At 35.3% G+C, this 13,925-nt stretch overlaps 1 protein-coding gene across 3 annotated transcripts in view; it reads right to left on the bottom strand.

Annotated features, from left to right (window-relative positions):
• Tenm1 (teneurin transmembrane protein 1) overlaps positions 1-13,925 on the bottom strand; it is an 825,611-nt gene that overhangs the window by 231,038 nt on the left and 580,648 nt on the right. The window lies entirely within an intron of this gene.

The raw sequence follows: 13,925 nt of genomic DNA, 5'->3' as shown, positions 1-13,925 counted from the left end.
AGTCTTCTGCTTCTAACAGTATTACTTATTACAACTGTGATTGTAAAAGTATGTTAACTTTTTCTACCCAGCGAATTTCTAAGAAAGAAAAAAGATCTGTTATCGTGCTATGTACTTGGTTTGAAAGTACAGCAGGATATATAACTTCAGAGAGAATAAGAATGTTTTTGCTTCCCTGTTGGAAAGTGGAGATGATAGGAAGAACTATTGACCTGATGGTCCTTCCTTCCTTCCACTCTACAATGTTCCTTCATATATATGCACCACCTGCATACCCATCTCTTCATATATGTTAATGTCTATCTACCAGACCTCACTGGCAAAACAAATTCCAATAGCAATTCCATGTTTACATATGGATGATAAAACTTTTAAAGTGTTCTCTTTTTCTAAAGGGTAGCAAATAAATTTACTTGTCCCAAAATAATTTTTTCCCTACAGCCTGAACAAAAATAATTTCTACTTTCCATTCAGTTGGGTGGATGTTATTTGTCTTTGTCTTCTACAATCTGAACCAAGTACAAGTCTCTGTTCAAACTTTCCTTCAGTGCTGAGTGAGAGGTCTTATCTAAAATAAGATTGCTATAGAAATGTGTGGACCAAAGTAATACTGTGAGGAGAATAGGGTTACAACCACTTTCCATTTGAATTCTTGCCTCAGGATCTGAAAATGTTAGATATAGCCCTTTATAACATTATTACATAGAGAAAGAATGCAATCACATACAGAATTTTTCCATAACACACCAATATGTGGGATCTCAATATAATCTAGATTGTAGATTGTAATCAGAGGGGTCAAGGACACCACAAGAAAACCCCAGAATCAGCTAAGCTGGGCTCATAGGGGCTCACAGAGACTGAACCAATGATCAGGGAGCCTGTATGTGTCTGCACCCTGAATATAACAGTAGAAATGAGGTTGTCTATGACTCTTTTGCTTTTGGGACCCCTTTTCTCCTACTGAGTTGCCTTTTCCAGCCTTAATATGAGGGGAGGTAACTAGTCTTATTGCTTCTTAATATGCCATATTAATATGGGATGATATCCTTGGGAGGTCTGCCCTTTTCTGAAAGAAAATGGAGGAGCGGATGGAGTGGGAGAGGAGAGGAAAGGGAAAGGAGAAAAAAAGGTGCAGAAACTGTGGTTGGGATATAATATATGAGATAAGAATAAATGAAAAAGTTTAAAAAGAAACAACAAAAATCAATATAACCTGAAAATCTAGCCATGATGTACATCTTATACCTAAGAGGTTGACATCTTAGATTCCCAAGAAACTCCAGGCTATGCTCATGAAAGCAAAGTCCATTCTGCTTCCATGTCAAACATATAAGACTAAGCTGTAGGTTATTCATGCTAGAAGCAAGGATATCTAGATATAATTTTATACTTACAGAAAAGTAACTAGAAGACATAACTAACAGGAGACAGTAAGAGAAATTGATCCTATCTTAAAATAGACAGGACTTGGTTAAAGGTGCATATACAGAAGAGGTATAAATATAATTAAAGAAGTTGAGAGGAAGGAAACAATAATTGAGGTAGGAGATGATTGAAGCCACATGATTCACTACCTAAGCCTAGAAAATATGAGCAAATACTAGGTAATTTGGGTGTGTTAGTTTCTTAATGTATTAGGTTTAACGTCCCAATGTAAAAACTTATAATAAAGTCATTTTTATGAGCGAAATGGTGTTGTTGCTAGAAAAGATCAAGGAATAAATATCAGTTTGGAAAGTACCCAATGTTGTGTCTAAAAGTCACCCTTTCAACAGCATTCTTAGTTTTTGTTCCTCCCACAGAAGGAAGAAGGAAATGAGTCTTAATGGCAATACAAAGATCAATGTCTACTATTTATATATAAAAGTGTAGTTTTAGGTATAGGATAGGCAAAACAGCTAAGGAAATGTTGGCTGAGGTAGCTTTGAGTGCATAGATTTGTGGTATTTTTGCATGAAATATTTTTGGTTATAAACCTTGACCTGAAAGGCTGCTGAAATTGATTCACTTATTGACAATCAAGAATGGTTTTAGCCATTAAACAGTCTGTTCACAGAGAAATATGCTAATTGAAGAAACCTAATATGTATTTGGGACTTGAGCAAACCATTTATCCTAAGTGTACCTGGATTTTCTCATCTGTTAAATGGTAATACTTGCTCATGGGCTGTTGTAATTACATGCAATAATGATTAAGAAGAGCTTTAAAAATATCAATGTCATAAAAGTTGCACTATAGTTAGCAGGAACAATTTTTAAAAACTAACAATACAGGGCAGCAATATGGTTTATCAGTTAAAGACACTTTGTCTTGGTTAGGGTTTCCTTTGGTATAAAGAGACACCATGACAATAGTAACTCTTATAAACAAACACATTTTATGGGCCTGAGTTACTATTCAGAGGTTTAACCCATTATTGTCATGGTAGGAAGCATGGTAACATGTAGGCAGACATGGTGTTGGAGAGGAGGCTGAAAGTTCTATATCTGGATCAGTAGTCAGCAAAAAGGGAAACTGACACTAGGCTTGGCTTGAGCTTCTGAAACCTCAAAGTCCATCCCCAGAGACACACTTCCTCAAACAAAGCCACAGTTACTCCAGGAAGGCTGTACCTCTTAATGCCACTCCATAAACATTCAAATATATGAACCTATGGGAAACTACCACACACTTGACTTGTTGTTCAAGCCTTTGATCCCCGAAACTCTTTCAAAGACATACAGATAGAACTGATTCAACAAAGGTTGAATCACTGAGGCATATTGGCCCACGATTGCAGACACACACACACACACACACACACACACACACTGATAATGATGATAATTTTAATTTTTTCTTAGGTTTATTTATTTCATTTTATGTGTGTGAGTGTTTTGCTTGCTTGACATACATTTATACCACATACATGCCTATTATCCAAGGACTTCAGATCCCCTGGAACTGGAGTTATAGATTATTATAAGAAAATGTGGGTGCTGGGAACTGAACACAGGTTCTTGGCAATAGCAACAAGTATTCTTAACTGCTGAGTAATCTTTTCAGTCCTTAAAGAAATTATTTCAAAAACAAACAAAACAACACAAAACTATACGTTTCTAGGAAGTAAATGGTGAAAATAATGATGCTGCTGGGGTCACCTGCTTTTTTAGGCTTATTCTATTTTCATTTCTTTGTGTGTCTCTCTATGTGGGTGTATATGTGGTTGATGTGTCTGTATATGTGTGTGATGGTGCATATGTGCATCTAGAAGCCAGAGGAGGATATTGGGTGTTCTACACTATTATTTTTTGCTTTATTCATGTGGGACATATTCTTTCACTGATTTCTCACAGAGCCACAACTCAGACTTATGTGTATTTGAATTAAATGAAAATGGATGCAAAATATTCAATAGATATTTGGGTTATTTCTAATGTGTATTCAAATTTAAGAAATTCTAAGGCAAAATATACCATCTTATACGGTTTTAAGAGACATGTTTGAATGCTTACTCATGTGAGAATGTTTGAATTGAAAAACTGCTCTTAGGACTGGAGAGGGAGGGGGAGGGGGTTGGGGGGAGGGGGGGAAATAGGAGGAGGGGAGGAGACAAAGTTTTTCAATAATAATAATAATAATAATAAAGACCACATAGTCTCTGTATACTGCAGTGTTCTAGAGTTTGAATTCTACAAAGATAGGAAACCATGATGGAGCATTCAGTATTATATCTGCAGCATCTAAGCAAAGTGCCTGGCAACTAGCATTTGGGAGAGAGATTAGTAAAAATCTTATAGAAATAATTGGCTTCTTGTCCTTGGACACTAGAAAACTACAAGAATTCAAAGAAAAAGCAAAAAGTAGGAAAACTACCTGCCTAAGGTGCTCCTATCTGAAGGGGAAAGGCACAAAATGCGATATAAATAGAACAACCCTTATTTTTAGAAAACATCTATCAGGGGTAAATGATGTTTAGATTGATGGAAGGTTCCTAGCTATGAAATTTTGCTGGTACTACAAATTTTAAATTTATTCTTGGAAGCATCAATTTTGAGTTGTTAGTATTGACATCATTAATTTGATTTTTTTTGGAGTGAAAATTAAGGTGGTTGCAATCTTGCCATGTTTCATAAAAGGTATTTTTTTAATAGGTAACACCAAATACAGATGACAAAGGTGGCTTGAGTAAAAAGGACACTAATGGGTTTCTAATCATCATCCCGCAATTTTCATAGCTAACAAGGTTGATGAGTAAGTGGCAAGTATAAGGAAAATGACAAACGTGTAATAAAGGTAGATCTTTTCCCCCCAAAGATTTCTTTTTGAGGTAACTGGAGCTGAAGTAGAAGAGAATTGTGAATTGACTAGCTGTAACAAAGAGGAAAGGGGGCAGGGAAGAGGTAATATTTCTGACCGTCTTGCCAGTAATATCTAGCAGCAAATGATCAAGTAAAGGCTGACAAGCTTTGCCTCTGCCTTGCAGGTTGCCTTGTTGTAACTCTAATACACTTGACGTATCTTATCTCTCGAATCAATGAATGACTGCATTAGGCTGTTCTGGTACGCTTGGACTAAGTCCAGAAACCTTGGGGTTTCCATCCTGCTGGCCTGTAAGTTTTTCTTTAACTCTTCTGGGACTTGAATTAAGGTTTTCTTCCTGTTACAATGATGATGGTTTTTTTTTCCCAGAAAGGAAACTAGTTTACAAGTTAGTTTTAACTCTAGATTCTTTCAAAATCTGTAAGAAATTCTGATTTCTAGAAAAACAAAATGACAACTGCCATTTCTATCCTTGCTGGGACAGAGGGAAGCAATTGTCAATGAAATGAGAAAGGATTCACTAACTCAGGGAAAGGATACCTGGACTCCATTCATGGCCATAATGGTTTTTAAGAACTTGCCCTCTATGGTGGTATGCAAGATATTCGTCAGTATTGCTATAGGATAGGGTCATTTCAGGTTCCCTATCCTCAGCTTCCCAAGGAACTAACTGGGGACATTGCCTTGGGCTCCTGGGAGCCACTTTAGGTTCAAGTCTCTTGCCAACCCTAAGGTGGCTCCCTTAACTAAGATTTGTGCTTCCCTGCTCCCCTATCCAACCTTCCTTTATCCCAATCATCTTGCATATCACCATAGAACCTTCATCTGGTGATGGATGGAGATAGAGACAGAGACCCACACTGGAGCACCGGACTGAACTCCCAAGGTCCCAATGAGGAGCGGAAGGAGGGAGAACATGAGCAAAGAAGTCGGGACCACGAAGGGTTTACCCACCCACTGAGACAGTGGGGCTGATCTATTGGGAGCTCACCAAGGCCAGCTGGACTGTGACTGAAAAAGCATGGGATAAAACCGGACTCTCTGAACATGGCGGACAATGAGGACTGATGAGAAGCCAAGGACAATGGCACAGGTTTTTGATCCTACTTCATGTTCTGGCTTTGTGGGAGCCTAGCCAGATTGGATGTTCACCTTCCTAGACATGGACGGACGGGAGAGGACCTTGAACTTTCCACAGGGCAGGGAACAGCTGACTGCTCTTCGGACTGGAGAGGGAGGAGGAGAGGGTGGGGGGAGGGGGAGAAAGGTGGGAGGAGGGGGAGGGAAATGGGAGGCTGGGAGGAGGCGGAAACTTTTTTTCCTTTTCTCAATAATAAAAAAAAAAAGAAAGAAAAAAGAACTTGCCCTCACTCTTTGTGCCATCACAGGAAAGTGACATCTTTAAGAAAAAATACGAATCCAAAGACATATGAACTCACAGCATATTTGAATCAGTCACTTGCACTGATAATTCCACTGCAGAATTACTCCTATTTTTCTAATTCTGTAATTTTCTTATTTCACTTATCACTTTGCTTTCTGTTTGGGGAAATATATCAGGTTTTCAAGATGCAGTGGTATTGTGTCATTCATTCGATAGACTGAATTTCTCTTATTCTAAATTCTTAACATTGTGTTGCTTTCTAGATTGTCTATCCTATTCCATGATGTAAATTTTCAGGCACCAATATCAACTTGTTTAATTTACTTAGGTTTTATAACATATTTTGGCACCTGACAGAGAAATTCTTTATTTACTGCCCCAAAGTTATATACATACATTTTTCTAACTTTTGCACATGTTATATTAACTAATGCTGTGATTTATTTTTGACTTTTGCAAGTTTGTTCCCCCCCATTATGTTTTCTGTCTTCTGCAATCCTATTGCTATGAGATTTTAAGTAGGGTATGTTTTCTTTCCATTGACAATCCTTGCCCTTGCCAAATCAGGATGACTGACACCCTTAATTTGCAATTTCCTAAATTTCAAGAGGTTTTCTAGTTTTGATTGCTATATAATGGTTTACCTAATTATTTTTTCAAGTTGCAATTTCTGGTGCTTAATTTCAAAATCAATTTAAGATGTCTTGAGCTCCATTAATACAGTGTTATACTGCTTCCCTCATTTTCTAGCAAAGCACTTACTTTAAAAATGCATCATTCTAATGATTTTAAATCACTCTACAGTGTACATACCAATTTACAACTATTAGAAATTTTTATATTTTTTCCAAGCACTTCAGTTTTGAAGATACATTATTTTTCATGATGGAACAAGAGTTAACTTTTAAAGGATCATGAATACAATTTAGAGTCTTAAAATTATTTGATTTAAGTTAAGTAAATAAAGATTCACATATTTTGTGAGCATGCAAAATTAGTATAGAAGGAGGAAATTACTATAAAATAATTTTCATTTTTTCAAACCAACGTATATAAACCAATGTATGTAAACTACACATACTCACCCAAACTCATACAGAACAATGTGTGTGCATGTCCATGGATGTGTATGAATAGGCAAGCATATGTTTCTGAGAATGGGTAGAGAATCATGTGAAGGTAGTGTGACATCATAAATGTATAATTGTTAAGATTCTGAGTGTATTTTGCACAGGGGTGATGTAAGTTTGATTATGTATATGAATATTAGTGTAATTATGAGTATATGCAGGGATATGTTCTGGTATATGTGTGTGGTTGTTTTTCTATTGTTAAATTGAGTTTACATGTGCAAAAGCTGAATGTTTCTGTGATTTAAATACATGCTTAGAAAATAAATGTCACTCATAGTTGAATGCACCGTTGAAATGATTTTACTATTGTTTAGTATGGGATAGGGAAATTTCCATCAAGCTATATCTAAATATATATAGGTTGTTTACATTTGGTGTGTATATAACTTACACCATTTTGAAATTGATAATGAAAAGTAAGCCTACTCAAAATTTGTACCTGGTTATATCCATTTAATAAATCCAAATCAGCTGCCCAGATTGGGAACTCTTGCTTCTTCATATGTTGTGATATTTGTATGCTGTGTGAAGGTGTGTTGTTATCATTGGTGCAACAAAAAGCTGAATGACAAATAGCTAGACAGGAGGTATAAGTGGGATTTATGGAAAGAGAAAGGAAGAAGAGATGAACTGAGGTCACAAGAGACACCATGGAGACGTGGGAAGTTGGACAAATAGAATAAAAGAAAGGTAAAAAGCCACATGGAGTGATAAAAGCAGTTTAGGTGATAAGATCTAGTGGGACAAGCCTAAGGTAAGGCTGAGGTTTCATAATTAATAATAAATCTCCATGTCATTATTTTGGAGCTGCCTGGTGGGTCAAAAAGATTTATTACATATGGCATCCAATCTGGAGGCTTGAATATTCACATAGGGCCTGAGAAAGCAGTCTCTCAGGTAGCCTTGGCTTAAGAGGCCCTGCTGGGCAGCAGAGTATTGGCGGAAGCTGCACATTCATTCCTGGCTGCTCAGATCCGAAAAAATTACACAAAACTGTATTAATTAAAACACTGACCAATCATTTAAGTGTACTGCTAGCTAGCTCTTATATCTTAAATTAACCAGTTCCTATTAATCTGTGTATCACAATGTGATTGTAGTCTACCAGCAAGGTTCTGTCTGGCATCTGTCTCCTAGGTCTGTCTTCTGTAACATGCTTCTCACTGTCTCTGCTTTCTTTCTCCCAGCATTCAGTTAGTTTTCCCAACTAGCTCTACTCTGTCCTATTACAGTCCAAAAGAGATTCTTTATTCATTAACCAATAGAAGCAACACATATACAGAAGGACTTTCCACATCAGCAGAGCACTTTAGAAGCCAACCTGCTAGGTAAAAATGACTGCCTCATTGTGGACACAGCAACTTCTCCGAGTTGGTGCAGGAAATGTGTTGGCATGATGCTAGGCTCTCGGGAACTGAGGGCTGTGAAGCCAGCCACCAGCACAGTGTGGTAGTTGACGTATCAAGAAAGACTTTATTTTTTTTCCTTATTTCTTCCTTGATCCAGGCGTGGTTCAGTAGTTGAATGTCCAGTTTCCATGAGTTTATAGGCTTTCTGGGGGTATCATTGTTGTTGAATTCTAACTTTCATCCATGGTGATCTGATAAAACACATGTGGTCACTAAAATATTTTTGCATCTGTGGAGGTTTGCTTTGTTATTGAATATGTGGTCAATTTTCGAGAAGGTTGCATGAACTGCAGAGAAGAAGGTATATTCTTTCCTATTTGGGTGGAATGTTCTATAGATGTCTGTTAAGTCCATTTGCTTCATTACCTCCATTAATTCTTTTATTTCTCTATTAGGTTTCTGTCTGATTGACCTGTCTATTGGTGAGAGAGGTGTATTGAAGTCTCCTAATATTAGTGTGTGAGGTTTGATGTCTGCCTTGAGTTCTAGTAATGAGTGCTTGGTTCAGGGTCACAATCTTTACACACATTATCTTATTCTATCTTCACTACAATCCTTTAGAATAGTGTTTTTATGCGTATCACAACCTTTTTATAGGTGTAAACATTGAAATTTCAAGAGTGTTGAGTTTTGTCTAAAAATAATCAGAAACAACTAATTTCTCAGCCATGCTGATGGTCCTTTGTATGCTTATAGGTTAAGATGTCAGGAAGTCAGAATATCTAATTGAGTCTTAGTTTCTGCATTTGCAAAATGAGGATAAGAATATTTACATCTCCAGGGTTTCAAGAATTAGAAATAGTATACATAGAGTGTTTTAACTCTCACTGTTAAGTGATACATGATAGATAATATCTGTCCCTGTATAGTTAGTTAATGATGGATATGTGTTTGGGCATTACATTTAGCTTTATTTTAGTTTCAAAAATTTTGTCACTTAACTGGTTATGTGATTCAAGGCTGCTTAATGTCTCTAAGATTTTATTGCCTCTTTTGAAAACCACTGGTAGCGTTTTAAAACATCTTGTCCAAAAGTATGCTTTTAGAACACTAGTACTTTCATAAGATATGAAGAAACATGAGGCAATAACTACGTTTCCCAATCAAAGATTTGTGTGAAACTCTTATAGACATATTTCTTTATGCAGGGCTGTTTAAAAATATATAATATGGGAACACATTTTGTGAATTTCTTGATGGCAGCTAACACATGTAGTATTTTTCATATTTTCTCCTTGATAGAATATTTTCTATTTCTCCACAACATTTTACAACAAAACTACTATATAGAAAGTATATTGGAAATATAGAATATTTTACATTTCTCAATAATATTTTGAAATAAATCTACGGTATAGAAAGTACATTGGAAATACCGACTTGACATAAAGATTAAATGGATAGTATTTGTAAAGCTTGTATCTAGTAAGAGCTCAAGAAATGTAATACCATTGCTATTATCATCACCATAATCATCATTGCAATCATTAAAGTACAGTAAGATATGATGAATATGTTCAAGAGGCCTATTAGTATATTATGGTAATGATAGTTAACAATAAAAAGATTAATTGAAAATTACTAAGAGATTTTAAATTTTCTCACCATAAAATTTTATTTCTTTATGAGGTAATGGTATGTCATATAGCTTAATTTGGCCATTGTATGATGTGTGCATATACCAAAGCATCAGATTATACATTATAATACATATCATATAAAAACATACATTTAAATTTATATACACTTTTACTAATTAACTACAATCAATTAAATTAAAAACAAGACCTATTATAATGCAGATGATCTGGTTCTGAATGAAGAAAACTAGAAATCCACAAACTTTGAAACCGCAGGATTTTGTTTGCTAGATTGGTTTAGTTACAACCATGAGGTTACATGCTTTTGCAGGTACTATACTAATATTAATTAACTTGAATATTTATTAAATGGGTTTCTTAGAGTAAGCAAAGGTTGTTTTGACACCTAAATTTTCTTTTTCTGAAATATCAGAGATTGGAATTCCACAGATAAACACCCAGTTATTTGCACTATAGTTTCTGATTCATTGTAATGTAATCATAAGACATTGTTTTTAGTATAGCTATCTTTCCATAAATGAGAGCTCTGCATCTTTTCTTTTTCCATGTAGCTGGGAATAAAAATAAGTAAAGACACTGATGATATAAGGAAGAATGTTAGTGAATTTATGACTTACACAACTGGACTATTTTTCTTGGATCCTGATTCAGTTTCCCAGGTGATGTGGGAATAATTTACCTCTACCCTCCTTTATCTCTTGTCAAGGGGAATATAGTTTTCTTAGATGTAGGGTCCTTTTAAAAGCATCTTTAAACTTTTATCCATGCTCCCTTCTGTATTAATCATATTGAAGGGCCTAATTCTAAATTTGTGGTGATTTCTGTGTCTTTTTACCAGAAAATTTAAGGAATAAGGAACTATTAACTAAAAAAAAAACTTCTTACACAAATATATGATGTATTTCTGTATGTGCTTTTACTAACAGATAAATCCATAAAAATTGCTTATATCCAGCCTGGGGGTAATAATTATAGATTTTATTTGCTGTATATGATTATTGACTGAATTAGTTTCACATTTTTAAACTACCATCTTTAAAATAGAAACTCTAAAACCTGAAAATGAACTATGTGTTCACTATTTAATTTGTAATAGCTGTTCCAGAATTTTTTGCTTTTATTTTTAAATCAACAACCAAAGAAGATGTGGCTCATTGTGGGCCGGAAGGCTTTACTGTACTGACAGGCCATAGATTCTTAAGGACCATTTCAACCATGTTCTCAAGTGCCTCAAGGGGGAGAGAAAAGTTTGTCATAGATGGACTGATAGCAAGTAAAGTGAATATGCTCACTCAGTCCTCTCCTCCTAGTATCTGGTTTGTGTTGACATGTCAAAGTGTATGGCAAAATTTCACAAGGCCCCACATCTTGTGAGCAGTTAGAGACAATCAATTCTTACTAAGAGTGGGAGAATGGGTTTTCTCCAGGGATGAACTCCCTCACATATTAGCCAATCCTAAGTGGTTATCTCTAAACACATGCACACATGAGAAACACTTCTAGTTATTTTTCTATAGCTATGATAGAACAGTATGACCAAATCAACTTAGAAAAGAAGGCATTTAATTGCGCTTATGGTTCCCAAAGGTTAGAATCCATAATGACAGGGCATAGTGGCAGAAATAGCTGAAAGCTTACATCTTGAACCACAAGCAGGAGGCAGAGAGAGATAACTTTAAATAGCACAAGTCTTTTGAAACCTCAAAGCTCACTCCCAGTAACACACTTCCTTCAGCAGTCAGACCTAATCCTCCCTTAACAACCAACTGGATACATGTATTCAACAGCTTGAGACTTATTGGGGGGACATCTTGCTCGAACCATCACAAACACTAGATGGACTCAGTGGTTATAAACTGCCTAATCTTAGCTAACATGAAAAGAATATATATTTCCTTCAATGATAATTTATACTGAATAGCAAAGCTCAAAGAATAGGGATTATGTTGTTTATTTTTTCAGTAGATACATTAAAAAGTAAAAAATACAGGTATTAATTGTCTTAATATTATATTTTTTAAGCCAATATATTCAAAGCTTTTCAAAATTCAACCAACACAAAAGTTAATACCCAAGTACTCCAACTTATTTTTTTGCATAGATTTTGAAGAAGGTCTTTAGTAAAGGTATACAACCTACTCCAACACAAATTCAAACTTCTGTCATCTGTCTTTATATTGAGCACATAGTGAATCACATTGTCATTTTGCATTCATTTTAAGGGAGCTTGAAAGCATGAGTAGAATTTTGTTATTTAATTGTTCTCATGTTTCTTTAAATAATGACTATATTTCTTATTCTTCCTTGCAACTGAGTGTGTGTATATGATTGCTATTGGTCAATGATATATAAGTCATTGATTCCAGGTGTAGTTTCATTGAAGTCTTGCTAAGTGGATGTAAAAAGTACCCTTAGCACGCTATCATATTACCTAAAATTTAGGCATTTTAGGCACAGTACTGGCTGCCATTGTATAATCCGAGTATAAGGGTCTTCACTAAAAGAGTGGTGAGCTGAAAGTAGCTTTCTTTCAGAACCCCAAGAACCTTGGTGTTGTCTACCTCTAGATTTTTTAGCCTAAGAGAAAAATCATAATTCTGTCTTGTTAAGCCACTTTTTGTTTTCCTTGAGAGTGAGGATTCCTGTTGCTGAACTCTAATCTTAGTCAACACACAAAGAATATAAATTTTCCTTGAATGATGTTTTATATTGAATAACAGAGCTCAGAAAAAGAGAATGAAGGGATGGAACTACTACTTTTTAGTCACTTTTTCAAATAAAACATCCGCTGAGTTCAAGAAACACAGGAAACAGCACCATTTGAATAGGGACAAAGGAAGGAAAAGACTTTGGAGTAGAAAGAATTTTCATATGTCTTTAAATTAATTCAGCCTTACAGTGTCTGAAAATGAATTTCTTTGAGACAGCCACTAATTTATCTCCTTCTTACAAAAGATTTGGCTCTGAAATGTGTCTTTACAATGAGAATTGAAATATAATGACAATAATAGCAACCATTTATTATCATAATTTAGCATCTTCTATGTGAGAAGCACTATGCTGGGTGATGTTCTCATATTATGTCATTTAACCCTTTGCAACTACTCTGGAAGCTGGGAATTATTCCCCCATTCTGCTGTCTACCGAAGAGGTTCAGAGAGTCGAGTAACTTCTTCAAGGTCACCCAATAGCTGAGAAAAAGGAGTCAAGATTTGGTTTTATTTCTGTCTGAGTATTTTAATGCTGAAACTCCAACAATTTTCTTAACACTGTTTGCTAGGAAATAGAAAGTTTTGAGGATATTGCTCCAGGTGTGTTCACTGCCAGCTTTCTAGAGATTCAGTGGAAGTGCTGACAATGAAAACAGAGCATTATCTATTGAATTCAAACAAGATTCTGTGAATGATATTTTGGATAAAATGTCTAAATTAAAAATTACAAAGCACATTGTGATATTAACTATGCACTCAGTAAGTTGTATGACCATATGGCAGCCATTCAGCACTTTGGTGACCCAGTTTCCTCTTCTGTAAATTAGAAGGCACTTCCCTGCCATGTCTATAATCTCATCTATGGTACTATTCTATAGTTATACCAATAGGTTTATCAAATAATAATAAAAGAATAAAAATAGGACAGTCAATAGGCAATTGTTTTTACAGTGTTGGTATTTTCATTATATGACTGGAAGAATTCAGTTAAAAACTGAATGAACCTAGCTAGCATAGAAGTGTGGGAGGATTGCTTTGATTGTTAAAACGACCTACTCTTGACATCACTGTTAACCTCACTGTTTTTCACTGCCATGGTTTCAAAATTATCTTTTGAGCAATACTTCTGAGAATTCTTTTTAAATTCACATTGTCAGAACCATTTTACTAGCAGGAAATGAGCTTTTCAAGGTTTGTTGGCCTCTAATGTTTTTACTTCCACATTAGTAGAGTAATTTCTTGATTTAAGTGAAGCTTATAAGTTCTTTTTTTGAAACGTGTAGTTTGAAAATTCTAATTGCTGAAAGCAAATTAAATTCTGGATTAAGTATAAAAATTGTGCTTGTAGATTTTCAGTTGGGTTTCTTTTTTGTTTTTTTTT

Source organism: Microtus ochrogaster, chromosome X, assembly GCF_000317375.1.
Source record: "Microtus ochrogaster isolate Prairie Vole_2 chromosome X, MicOch1.0, whole genome shotgun sequence".
NCBI classification, from domain to species: Eukaryota; Metazoa; Chordata; class Mammalia; order Rodentia; family Cricetidae; genus Microtus; species Microtus ochrogaster.
Note: the sequence above shows the minus strand (reverse complement) of the source record. Positions and strands in the feature narration are given on the sequence as shown.